At 41.5% G+C, this 13,306-nt stretch overlaps 1 protein-coding gene across 2 annotated transcripts in view; it reads left to right on the top strand.

Moving 5' to 3' along the window:
- CWC22 (CWC22 spliceosome associated protein homolog) overlaps positions 982-13,306 on the top strand; it is a 65,506-nt gene continuing 53,181 nt past the window's right edge. Inside the window, exon 1 of one of the 2 annotated variants that reach the window (XM_005675898.2) lies at positions 982-1,079. The gene's annotated coding sequence lies outside the window, so the exon portion shown is untranslated. The other variant, XM_005675899.3, reaches the window with a different exon arrangement.

Raw genomic sequence — 13,306 nt, 5'->3', positions numbered from 1 at the left:
TTTTTGTTTTGATTCTTGGTTTAACTATTGTAAAAAGTCTAAAAGGTGTCTGGTTTCCTTAAGATTTTCACAGAAAAGTGGCTACACTAAGGTCTCCTTTTTTTGTCAACTGCAGAGAAATAAGTTTACAGTAAATTTAAAAAAATCTTAGGCCAGAAACAGGTTGCCAGGGAAATTAAAAAAAGCTTACTCCTTGGAAGAAAAGTTATGACCAACCTAGATAGCATATTGAAAAGCAGAGACATTGCTTTGCCAACAAAGGTCCGTCTAGTCAAGGCTATGGTTTTTCCTGTGGTCATGTACGAATGTGAGAGTTGGACTGTGAAGAAAGCTGAGCACTGAAGAATTGGTGCTTTTGAACTGTGGTGTTGGAGAAGACTCTTGAGAGTTCTTGGACTGCAAGGAGATCCAACCAGTCCGTTCTAAAGGAGATCAGCCCTGGGATTTCTTTGGAAGGAACGATGCTAAAGGTGAAACTCCAGTACTTTGGCCACCTCATGCGAAGAGCTGACTCATTGGAAAAGACTGATGCTGGGAGAGATTGGGACAGGAGGAGAAGGGGACGACAGAAGATGAGATGGGTGACTCGAAGGACGTGAGTCTGAGTGAACTTCGGGAGTTAGTGATGGACAGGGAGGCCTGGCGTGCTGCGATTCATGGGGTCGCAAAGAGTCGGACACGACTGAGCGACTGAACTGAACTGAACCGAGGTTGCCGGTGGAGCTTCTAGAGCGAACTCTATGCTCCTTATCCAAAAGAACTATAATTCCCGTCGTGCATTGCTGCCTTCTCAGCCTACAACTGAGCGCGCTATTTCCGCCCGCATTGGCGGTGGGTTCTGGGTTTTGTAGTTTATTGTCTCTTTTGTCGCCGTCTTGGGAAGGAAAACGTGTGGCCGAATCGACGGCTCTGAATCTGGTATTACCAAACAGTGTTTAAAATAAGTTAATACAACAACGTATCAGAGTCAGTTTAGCGTCAGGTTATTAATGTGTTTCACGTCCGTCTTCTTCCTACTGCCTGGCCGGGAAGGGGAAGTGACGTGCTTCCGGTGTAATGGCGGCGCGGTGGAGCTCCAGGTAATTACCGAAGTCCGTAGACTCGCTGCAGGCAGCGAGCTGGAGTTGGGGCTGCAGGCTGCCAGGCCGGGTGGGAAATGAAGGGGCCCCAGGAGTAGGTGCGGGCTCGCTGGTACGGCCGTGGTAGGTTTTCGGGTGCTTTGGGGTCTCCCGCCGCGCGGTGGCCCGCGAGGTTGGACTGTGAGTGTCGGTGAGGCCGAAGAGCCCCAGTGAGTGGGATGGGGAGTGCGCGGTGGGATGGAGAGTGCCTGCGCGGACCGGGGAGGTTCCTGGAGCTGTCTCTCCGCGGTGGCTTTTATTGTGGAATCCAGCACCAGCGCGGGTCCCCTTTCCTTTAGTGTGGGGTGTGTTTTTTGGCGCGGATCGCTTGGAGCCTCTCGAGTCCTTGGTTCTGGGGCCCAGGCCCCTTTCTTAGTGCCTGGGCCCCGAACCATAGGTGTGAGATTAATAAACCCTGGTTTATTAAAAAGCTGTGGATGTTCTCTCATTCCTCTTTCCGGCGAAGTATTTTTGTGACTCGTTCAAAATTTCATGAGTCGTTTCTTTTTCATCATTTACCACGTAGTTCCGCGGACTGTTCATTCATTATTACTCGTGTTCTTCCTCTTGTTATCCTTTATCCCTACATAACTTGTTTTTCAGTCCTTCCGTCGTGTCCTGCCTACTCTTTGCGACCCGATGGACTGCAGCACGCCGGGCTTCCCTGTCCTTCACCATTCCCGGAGTTTGTTCAGACTGGTGTCCATTGAGTCAGTGATGCCATCCAGCCATCTCGTCCTCGTTCCTTTCTCCTCCTGATTTCAGTCTTTCCCAGCATTAGGGTCTTTTCCATTGAGTCGTCTCTTCGCATCAGGTGGCCAAAATACTAAGAGTTTCTGCTTCAAGGTCAGTCCTTCCAGTGAATGTTCAGGACTGATTTCCTTTAGGATTGACTGGTTGGATCTCTTTGCTGGCCAAGGGATTCTCTAAAGTCTTCTCCAACACCACAGTTTAGAAACATCAATTCTTTGGGCTTAGCTTTCTTAATGGTCCAGTTCTCACATCCATACCTGACTACTGGAAAAACCATAGCTTTGAGTAGACTGACCTTTGTTGCCAAAGTAACGTCTCTGCTTTAAATATGCTGTCTAGGTTTTTCATAGCTTTTTTTCTAAGAAGCAAGCGTCTTTTAAGTTCATGGCTGCAGTCACCAGCTGCAGTGATTTTGGAGCCCCCCAAAATAAAATGTGTCACTGGTTCCTTTGTTCTACCATCTCTTTGCCATGAAGTGATGGGACTGGATGCCATGATCTGTTTTTTGAACGTTGAATTTTAAGCCAACTTTTTCACTCTCCTCTTTCATCAAGAGGCTCTTTAGTTCTTCCTCACTTTCTGCATATCTGAGGTTATTGATATTTCTCCCAGCAGTCTTGATTTCAGCTTGTGTTTAATCCAGCCCTCCATTTAGCATGATGTACTCTGCATATAAGTTAAATAAGCAGAGTAGTTTATATAGCCTTGAGATACTCCTTTCCCAATTTGGAACCAATCTGTTGTTCCATGTCTGGTTCTAACTTGCTTCTTGACCTGCCTACAGGTTACTCAGGAGGCAGGTAAAGTGTCTAGTATTCTCATCTCTTTCAGAATTTTCCAGTTTGTTGTGATCCACACTGTCAAAGGCTTTGGTGTCATCAGTAAAGCAGAAGTAGATGTTTTTCTGGAACTCTCTTGCTTTTTCTATCATCCAGCAATTTAATCTCTGGTTCCTCTACCTTTTCTAAATCCAGCTTGAACATCTTGAAGTTCTCAGTTCATGTACTGTTGAAGCCTGGCTTGGAGAATTTTGAGCATTACTTTGCTATCATGTGAGATGAGTGTAATTGTGTGGTAGTTTGATCATTCTTTGGCATTGCCTTTCTTAGGGATTGGAATGAAAACTGACCTTTTGCAGACCTGTGGCCAGTGCTGAGTTTTCCAAATTTGTTGGCATATTGAATGCAGCACTTTAACAGCATCATATTTTAGGACTTGAAATAGCTCGGCTGGAATTCCATCACCTCCACTAGCTTTGTTTGTAGTGATGCTTCCTAAGGCCTACTTGACTTCACATTTCAGGATGTCTGGCTCTAGGTGAGTGATCACACTATCATCAAGTTAGCTATATCCCTAACTTGATGTAAGTCACTGCTAGCCTACAGCTAGTTTAAGAAAGAAGTGGATTTTGCTAATATAGCTGATCCCACTAGTGACTTTGAGGGCTTCCTTGTTGCATTCTCTACTTCTCTGTTTAAATCTGAGAATCCTAGCATGCGAGAGTAATGGAACAAAAAGGCCTCTTGGCCGATTAGTTTCAACAACCTCCAGGCTTTAATAAGCCTGCAGCCTAAATATTTTTTCTCAGTATATTCATTTCCCAGGCGGACATTGAAAGAGACATTTCAAGGCTTACAAGGAAGTTCATACTTTCAAAGCCTTTTCTTCATGAGTAATATACCAGAGAAGGAAGCAGTGATTAAAGCAAGCCTTTGCCATTTGTAGCTAAGCTAAATCGTTTCCCAGTGAACAGATACCCAAAAAAATAGTGTGGGCTGCCTCAGCCGGGGGACCTAAGGGTTCCTTGATTATGAAATAGTTTGGCTAATGGGAGGGTGGGACCCTGTGGAGGTTCATCTTTAATTTGACTTTGAGCTTAACTCATAAGTGGATCAGACTAGAGTTCAGTCCTTTCACCTTGAAAGCTACCCTGTGAGTCCTTTCCTGAATTAGTTTATCAGGACAGGTTTATTCTAGACATGATAGGAGCCTCTGGTCTAGAATGTGGTGCTGTATTCAGGGGCTACTTTATAAACTTCTCTGTAGAGGCCACCCCCTCAAATTGTCTTTAAAATTTAGAATATGATGTACTAAGTGGCTCTATCAATTAATCATCAGCAAGCCCACCTTCAGAGCTGTACTGTGAGAGTTGAGAGAAATATTTGGCCCTTATGCTTAAGTAAGGCAAGCTGATGAACGCATTTTGGGGAGGGGGGAGCAAAGTGGTATGAATGAAGGTGTGCAGCGTCAGCAATTAGACCTGTTTTAGTAGGTTGAAGTAACTACACCTTGAGGGTCAGATTTCCCCTTCGATTGGAACTGGTAGGAAAGGAACTGATACTTTTTTCATCTCAATAGGGAAGTATATTAAAGCTACTCTCCAGGTTAACTGAGGGAGGGTGGCGGCGAAGACAGGTAAGGTTTGGCCCCTCATGGTTCTGTCTTGATACAGTAGATGACAACAGCTTGGCCATTCGTAGAAGTAGGGGTTGATATGTGGGACAAGACTGTTGTGATATTCCATGGTAAAGAAGTTGTCAGATATCATTATAGGGAGTTCTTCATAGGAAGAATTAGAAACAGTCATCAAAAGCTTACACACCTGCTTTTATATTTGATTTTAGAATTGGAGCCTATTAAGTAGCACGCACTGTCCTAAGTTCTGGATATATAGCAGTGACCAAGAACTTCCAGGATCCATTGTTCTACAAGGTCTTTCGTGCCTCTGAGTCCTTATATGTGCTATCTCATTGCCTGAATGACCTACTTGTCCTTCAAAAGCCAGCTTCTAGACTGATTTCTTTCTGTGTTCCCCAGACCCACTTACTTGCCCTTCCACTTTTCTAGTAGTATCGTGTTTATAACATTGCTGTAACACTTAGATTTCTCTGCTCTGCCTGATAATAGGAACTCTGTCTCATACCTCAGAGCCTTGTGTGCAGCTTAACATATGTCCCCCCTCACAAGATACAGACACTGCCTTTGACCCTCTGTTCTTAACTTGCTTCCAGAGAATTAGGGGTAAAGTAAAAAGAAAAAGACCATGACCATCCTGCCTTTTCTCAACCTTTTACTTTGTCTAAGTGCTTTTCTGAACCACTTTTTAATATAAATATCAGTTCTTTTCATTCTGTTTTCCTCTTTCTCCCATACAAAATTTTTCAGTTATAAAAATACCTCACAAAGGAGACTTTCCTCACAAATGCAAACTTTAAAGACAAAATGAAAAAAGTACTGTTCAGTGGGTAGTTAGAAGCGCTGGAGCTGCTGCTTTGCCACACAGGTATATATTAAGCGGTGAGGGTTATGTAGGTTTTACTTGTAAGGTTTTTTGTCTTTTCTTTATTGTCGTGACAATGGGTATAAATTTAACTTAATCACAGATCAGTAAAACCCATACTGATAATATTTGTTCAGTGAATCAGGTGCTGGGATTAGTGAGGAAAGTTGAATTCTGCTGCCGGCCACTTGAGCCGTGAACCAAGTGTGGGAAACTAGAAGGCAAGATGAGGTGGGCTTAACAGGGTTTGAGTGCAGGTGATTACAGGTATAGAAGCAGTGGAGATGTCCCTGTGTGTGCTCAGTCGTGTCTGACAGTTTGTGACTCCCTGGACTGTAGTCCACCAGGCTCTTCTGTCCATGAAATTTTCCAGGTAAGAATACTGGAGTGGGGTTGCCGTTTCCTGCTCTAGGAGTATCTTCTTGACCCAGGGATCAAACTCATATCTCTTGCATGGCCTGTATTGGCAGGCGGATTCCTGACCACTGCACCACCTGGGAAGCCCCAGAGATTTATTTTTATTCAGTTAACGAGAAGAACTGCTACCAAAGAACTCTTTTCTATTAAAGAATAATGCAAGGAGGCTGATGGTAGATACAGTAGGCATTGAGACAGAATTTTCATTTTAAAAACTTAGAAGAAAATTTCCAAAGTGTGAAATAATGCAGTTATAATGTAGAGGGATGTGCTTTTAATTTAAGGCCTGGCTTTCTCTGCAGGCAGCATGGCAGGTATTTACAGAATCCTTCTGCTCTGTGTAGACAGAATGCAGTGGCGCCCTTCAGGTTAGCAGTATGTTTTTTAGAAGCAAGTTGGGAAAGTCCTTATAGTCTGGAGATAAAGAAGACTTATGAGAAATCTTATTAGAGAGGTGAAAAAGATTTTGCCTTCTAAAATGAAACCAGGGGATTATCTTATAGGATCTTTCCTAAATGGAGCCTTCCCCCTACTCTTCTTCTGCATACAATGGCTGAGAGAATGGTAGGAAATGGGCAGATTTGATTCTGTCTCCTGTTAACTGAGAAAGTAGGATCAGTTAGATTTGATGACTGACTGGGAATGAGGAAATTGTCACTTGGCTAGTTTTACAGGTAATATTTTAGAGGAAGTGTTGATTTGAGGAGAGGAGGAAATGAGTTCCAGCTTGGACTTCTGTAGTTCAGCGGGCTTTTGGTGCATCCACACGGAGGTTTCTATAGGCATTTGGAGATAAAGGTTTGGAACACTGTAGAAAAGACTGGATGAAGTAAAATCGTTCTTATGAATAGTAGCCTAAGACGTGGAAGTGGAGATGGTCTTCCAGAGAGAATGTGGAGAAAGAAAAGATAAGGACTATTCGTTTGTTCATTTAACAAGTATTGAGAGACTTCTTGGATTATAATAATGAACAAAACAGACAAAACTCGCTGATCAAAGATTAACCTCTGTGGAATGGTAAAATTTTAAAGGATTGGACAGAAGAAGAGACAGAAGCAAAACCAGATGAACTTGGTGTCTTTGTTGTAAGTTGAGAAATGAGAACTTCAAGAAGGTGGTTAGCAGTACCAAGTGCTAGACGCAATGTCATAAATTAAGGAAGTGGCCCCTGGATTTAGCAACAAGAAAGTCATTATGTAACCTTGATAAGTTCTGTGGAATCCTGCTGCTGCTGCAGCTGCTAAGTCGCTTCAGTCGTGTCCGACTCTGTGCAGCCCCATAGACGGCAGCCCACCAGGCTCCGCTGTCCCTGGGATTCTCCAGGCAAGAACACTGGAGTGGGTTGCCATGTCCTTCTCCAATGCATGAAAGTGAAAAATGAAAGTGAAGTCGCTCAGTCGAGCCCGACTCTTAGCGACCCCATGGACTGCAGCCCACCAGGCTCCTCCGTCCATGGGATTTTCCAGGCAAGAGTACTGGAGTAGGGTGTCATCTCCTTCTCTGGTGGAATCCTGAGTGGAAACCAAATTGTGGTAGAGGGGTTAATGGGAGATTAAGAATTAGAGGCACTTCATGTGAACTCATCTACCAGAAAAAGCTTGGTTGTGTAGAGAAAGAGATGGAATTAGAGAGGGGGCAGCATAAAGGGAATTTGCCCCATATATGTCATAATTTATATTTAAGTGAATCAGTAAATAAGTTCAACATATAGAATTTTTCTTTAAAACTAACTCATTAGGAAATCAATGCTGTAAATCCAGAAGTAGCTGATAGAGATTTTGAAACAAAAATCAACAACTTCCTGCTCTCATAGAGCCTGCATTCTAGTGAAAAGGCTGGATCTTTCTATGTACCAAAGAAGACTTTTTTAAAAAGTTGAGGTAGCATATTCATATGATCATTATCATTTTAATTTCTTTGGTAACTTAAATAGAGACTAACATGGATTGGCTTCATGATGTGGGAAGTGAGTGGGGGTTAACGCTTTCTCTCAGTTTATAATGAGTGATTTGGGGTATGAATATTGGTCTTAGAAAAGGAAATGGCGGTCCACTCCAGTATTTTTGCCTGGAGAATTCCATGGACAGAGGAGCCTGGGGGGCTACATTCTATGGTGTCGCAAAGAGTCAGACACGACTGAAGCAACTTAACACACAACACACATTGTCACTGAGTTCTTAAAAAATGACAGGAACTTTTAGATTTTGTCTTTTTTTTTTCTACTCCTCTGAGTCTCACTGTCTTAAGAAGTCCCTAAGTTGGTGCTGTCTTCCCTACATAGAGTCAAAGACCAGTCAGAAGTGTTTATGTTGTTTATTCCTCATCACTTAAAAACCCAAACAATATCTAATACTATCTACACAGCTTCTAACCCTGTTATTTCTACGTGGTAACCTTTAGTCATTCAAATGGTTATGCGACAAAGCACACACTTGGTATACTGTAGTGTACCAGAAAGCAAATAGGGAGGACAGATCTGCATTTCTGCATTTGTATCGATAATTCTGATTTGACATTCAGAATTTGTTCAGATTTTACAGAGGGAATACAGTGCAGATATATTTATTCAGTAACCCCCCTTTTGGGATCCCAGGGCAACATCATCTAATCAAATACATGTAATATTTCTATAGTACATCATGTGAAGAGTCACATGAAGTCTCAAGTCAGTGCATGTCAAATTTTGCTGTCAAATGAGTTTACCAAAAATCTGTATTTTTAAGACATTTTGGATTTCAGAATTTCAGGTAAGGGATTGTCACTCTTGTGACTTTTCTTGAAAAGTTTTGGCCCTTTAATTTTCTTGATACTGTGAACCTGTGCTGAAGTCAAATTACAATATCACATTTTTTCTTATGTGGTATATCATGGAGCAGATTTCTTGCTAATATGTATGTATTCAAAAAAATAGCAAGAAAAAATAAGGAAGCAGTTTTCTTAATTTTTTTTTCCTTTAGTACAAATAGGGAAAGGCCATGGCAATCTTGTTATTCATGCTTAAGAACTGTGGCCAGTCTGTTATTCCTATCTGTTCCCTGAAAAGGAAAAAAACTATTTGGAAGGGTCATCGGTTTGTGTCCTATTTGGAAGTTTTTCCAAGGATTCCATCAACACCACCTTTCCATTACATTTTTGTATTAAGAACAGATTTGCACTAGCTTTTAAGTTGAATGCTATTCACTATTCCATTTTATTTTGTTGTTTTTTTTTTTGTTTTAAACTCTGTTATAATGTTTGGAGTTTGCCATGCTTACTGTTACTATGTAGAATGCAAAAGAGCAAACTATAGGAAATCGACTTCTTTGACTTTCTATTAACAATTTTATGATAGTATATTTCCACAAGTTCCTCGAACATGGGTTGAAGATACCTAAGGGACAGTGGTAGATGTTTTATTTTGAAATAATTGAGAAAGTAGTGCATTAATTAATTGAATATTTTCCTGTTTTTTTTAACTTTTGAGATAATTGCAGAATGTATAGTTTTATAGTTTCCAGTTACTAGTCTAAAGCAATATTCTTACAGATCTTATTAAGTATTTTGCTTCCTGATGCTTGCTGAAACAGCATCTTATAAAATATTCTTCTTGCTCAGGAGAGCAGGTGTGGTTTTGCTGAGTGACTTACTTGTGACAAGGAGAGAGAAATGTAATAATTCATCGTGAAATCCACACAGTGATGCTAAGAAGAGCAGTGAGAGCTATAAACTCAAAATAAATTACTCTCGTTGCAGGAATTTCCAATTAGTCTATGTATCAAGCATGCACATATTGAACTTCAGAATTTCCCTGCAGGCATATTCTGTATAAATCTGGACGATGATAGTACTTTATGCATTTTTTGTTAGAACTGGGATAGCAGTCTACAGTATTATCAAGTTCACTCTGTTTTGGGACATAGAAATATAACAGATTGTACTTGATTGCCAGAAAAGTATTTGGTGATGATGGTTGAAGGGTAGAAAGGTAAAAGATGACACTGATCAGAAAGAAAACTCACTAAACTTAAATGGGTGAGATAATTTGAAATTAAAGGCATTTGTAGGATGAGAAGAGAAACCAGGTTTTGTGTGTGTGTGTGTGTGTGTGTGTGTGTGTGTGTGATGAGAAGAGGAACCAGGTTTTAGACCCAAGAGGGATCATCAAGGAAAGTACCAGATATTGCACAATAGTCAAGTGATTTATTTGCTCATATTGAACCTGGTCACAGTGAATTCTTGGTATGCAAATTAAATAAAGGAACCCTTAACATTATTATTCATGTTTAAAAAAAAGGGCCTCATTATATTAACATCAAAACCATTACTATCTGGAACTTTTAATAGATGAGTTTAGGAAAATTTTATGCATAGTATATATAGATTGTGTCTTTTTACATTTTATAATTTACCAATTTGGCATCAGCTTACTAATGTTGGTGTTTTCCTTGGGATGCAGTATCAGATGGTTTGGCATCAGATAAACTTTCTTGAATTTTAGCTCTATCACTTACTGCTGCTGCTGCTAAGTCGCTTCAGTCGTGTCCGACTCTGTGTGACCCCAGAGGTGGCAGCCTGCCAGGCTCCCCCGTCCCTGGGATTCTCCAGGCAAGAACACTGGAGTGGGTTGCCATTTCCTTCTCCAATGCATGAAAGTGAAGAATGAAAGTGAAGTTGCTTAGTCGTGCCCGACTTCGCAACCCCATGGACTGCAGCCTACCAGTCTCCTCCGTCCATGGGATTTTCCAGGCAAGAGTATTGGAGTGGGGTGCCGTTGCCTTCTCCGCTGTCACTTACTAGCAGTGATTTATTTATACGCATCGCTTCAACTCTCTGTACCTCAGTTTTCCCATTGAAAAATAAGGCTTAAAAAAATCACAAAAGCAGGGTGACCATGAAGGTTGAATAAGAATATAGAAATGAAGTGCCTGGTATAGTGTCTTTGTGACTATAACAATTTTATTTGTTGCTGTTGCTATTGTTATCTGACTCTAAATTAGATGTTTCTGACTTCTGACACAGGGAATGTAATTAGTTCATCTCATATGTCTCAGCAGAGAAGGCGATGGCACCCCACTCCAGTACTCTTGCCTGGAAAATCCCATAGACAGAGGAGCCTAGTAGGCTGCAGTCCATGGGGTCGCGAAGAGTGGGACATGACTGAGCAACTTCCCTTTCACTTTTCACTTTCATGCATTAGAGAAGGAAATGGCAACCCACTCCAGTGTTCTTGCCGGGAGAATCCCAGGGACAGGGGAGCCTGGTGGGCTGCCGTCTATGGGGTCATACAGAGTCGGACACGACTGAAGTGACTTAGCAGCAGCAGCAGCAGCATATATGTCAGAAACATCACTGTAATGTGCTGTAGAATTGTTAGTGTAGATGGCAAATTAGTGTGTTGCGGAGCTACTACACACAGTGGCATTCTTCCCTTTGGCTGGTTTTGAACAGCATTGGGCAAGCTGTGTTCACCATTGTATCATTCCTGTCAGCCATGGGTCACTAACCATCACATTATTTTAAAATGACTTACCTCATTGGAAAACATGTTTTACAGTTGAGAAAAATGCTTTTTGAATATTTATAAATTATTGATACCAGAGCTTAGACTATCTCTTTTGTTATCAATTTGGGTACACTATATAGGTAAAAATATCAATAACCTCAGATATGCAGATGACACCACCCTTATGGCAGAAAGTGAAGAGGAGCTAAAGAGCCTCTTGATGAAAGTGAAAGAGGAGAGTGAAAAAGTTGGCTTAAAGCTCAACATTCAGAAAACGAAGATCATGGCATCTGGTCCCATCACTTCATGGGAAATAGATGGCGAAACAGTAGAAACAGTGTCAGACTTTATTTTTTTGGGCTCCAAAATCACTGCAGATGGTGACTGCAGCCATGAAATTAAAAGACGTTTACTCCTTGGAAGAAGAGTTATGACCAACCTAGATAGTATATTGAAAAGCAGAGACATTACTTTGCCGACCTAGGTCCGTCTAGTCAAGGCTATGGTTTTTCCTGTGGTCATGTATGGATGTGAGAGTTGGACTGTGAAGAAGGCTGAGCGCCGAAGAATTGATGCTTTTGAACTGTGGTGTTGGAGAAGACTCTTGAGAGTCCCTTGGACTGCAAGCAGAGCCAACCAGTCCATTCTGAAGGAGATCAGCCCTGGGATTTCTTTGGAGGGAATGATGCTAAAGCTGAAACTCCAGTACTTTGGCCACCTCATGCGAAGAGTTGACTCATTGGAAAAGACTCTGATGGTGGGAGGGATTGGGGGCAGGAGGAGAAGGGGACGACAGAGGATGAGATGGCTGGATGGCATCATGGACTCGATGGACGTGAGTCTGAGTGAACTCCAGGAGTTGGTGATGGACAGGGAGGCCTGGCGTGCTGCGATTCATGGGGTCGCAAGGAGTCGGACACGACTGAGCGGCTGAACTGGAACTAGAACTATATAGGTAAAGGCTATATAGGTATATAGTATACACTATATAGGTATATAGGTTAAGGCTGATTTTGAAATACATTTTATTTTAGGTACATGTAAGGTAAGTACTCTTGGGTTGAAAGTATGTTTATCTGTATGGATTTAAGTATTTCTGAAAGTCCAGATCCCACTCTGTTCTCATTCTTCTACCCAGAAAACCATGATGTGCATATAATACGTTTCAGCAAGTTCATAGTATTAAACTGGACTAGAAAGTGTTCTCTTCCATTATTTTGTCCCCCATTAAGGGAAGAGACCTCCAGTCTGCCTCTTTTATTTGGAAGAAAGACTGCATAGAGGATATTAGTCAATTGAGTTAGTGTTCATTTCAAGTTAGCATGAATCCTACTATATAAACACACCCCATTATAGAGTAGGGCAAATTGTTCAAGTTTGGATCTAAATACAGTCCACATATTACATGTGTGCAGTCTGTTAAGCCTTTTAACAGTTGTACCACCCATTTCTTTCTTTTTTTGTCCCCCATGTCATCAAATTGTTGAAGAAAGTGTTTCATTTGTCTTGTATGTTAAAGCCCATCAATAAAAAACCCCCAATAATGTACTTAGTGCTCATCAGATATCTGGTCTTGGCAGGCATTTGTAGACAAGACAGAATTTGTAAACTAAAGAGTTGGTGGAACAGTAAGTGGGCATATCTTAAGAACACATGAGTGCATGCCCACATCATTCTGTGCGGGTCAGATGGGACTGAACAGAATTTGACCTCAGATAATCCATGTTCTGTATGATGACTTCAGTTCAGTTCAGTTCAGTCACTCAGTCGTGTCTGACTCTTTGTGACCCCATGAGCTGCAGCTGAGAGTGGCATAATTTTTCCCTTTGGCAAATTGGTGGAAATCCATTCTAGAAGTTGTGGTTTCTGTGTCAGTGTCAATTCTTGGCTGTTAGCAGGTGTTTTTGTTTTCTTCCATTTTGTCAATACCCCTTCTGGTTACTCAGTCTAAGCTAAAGGATAGATCATTTATCTTGTGGAGATGTGTTCAGTCGCTTTCTGCACTGTTGTTCAGTGGCCCAGGATGGTATATGAAGTTTGTGATGGTAATAATATCTCTAATGCCAGGCTTTTCTTGTTGTTTATGTAAAATGATTATTTGTCATCATAGCAGCTGCAAAGCAGCGTTTAAGACTGTGGAGATCACACATTGATGATTAAAACATAGACAAACTCTAGGACGAGGATTATTATATTCCTTATTTCTCATAATCTGAATCTGTCATGGAAAATAACCAAATTGACTTTTCCTGTTAA

Source organism: Capra hircus, chromosome 2 (assembly GCF_001704415.2).
Source record: "Capra hircus breed San Clemente chromosome 2, ASM170441v1, whole genome shotgun sequence".
Lineage (NCBI taxonomy): Eukaryota > Metazoa > Chordata > Mammalia > Artiodactyla > Bovidae > Capra > Capra hircus.
Note: the sequence above shows the minus strand (reverse complement) of the source record. Positions and strands in the feature narration are given on the sequence as shown.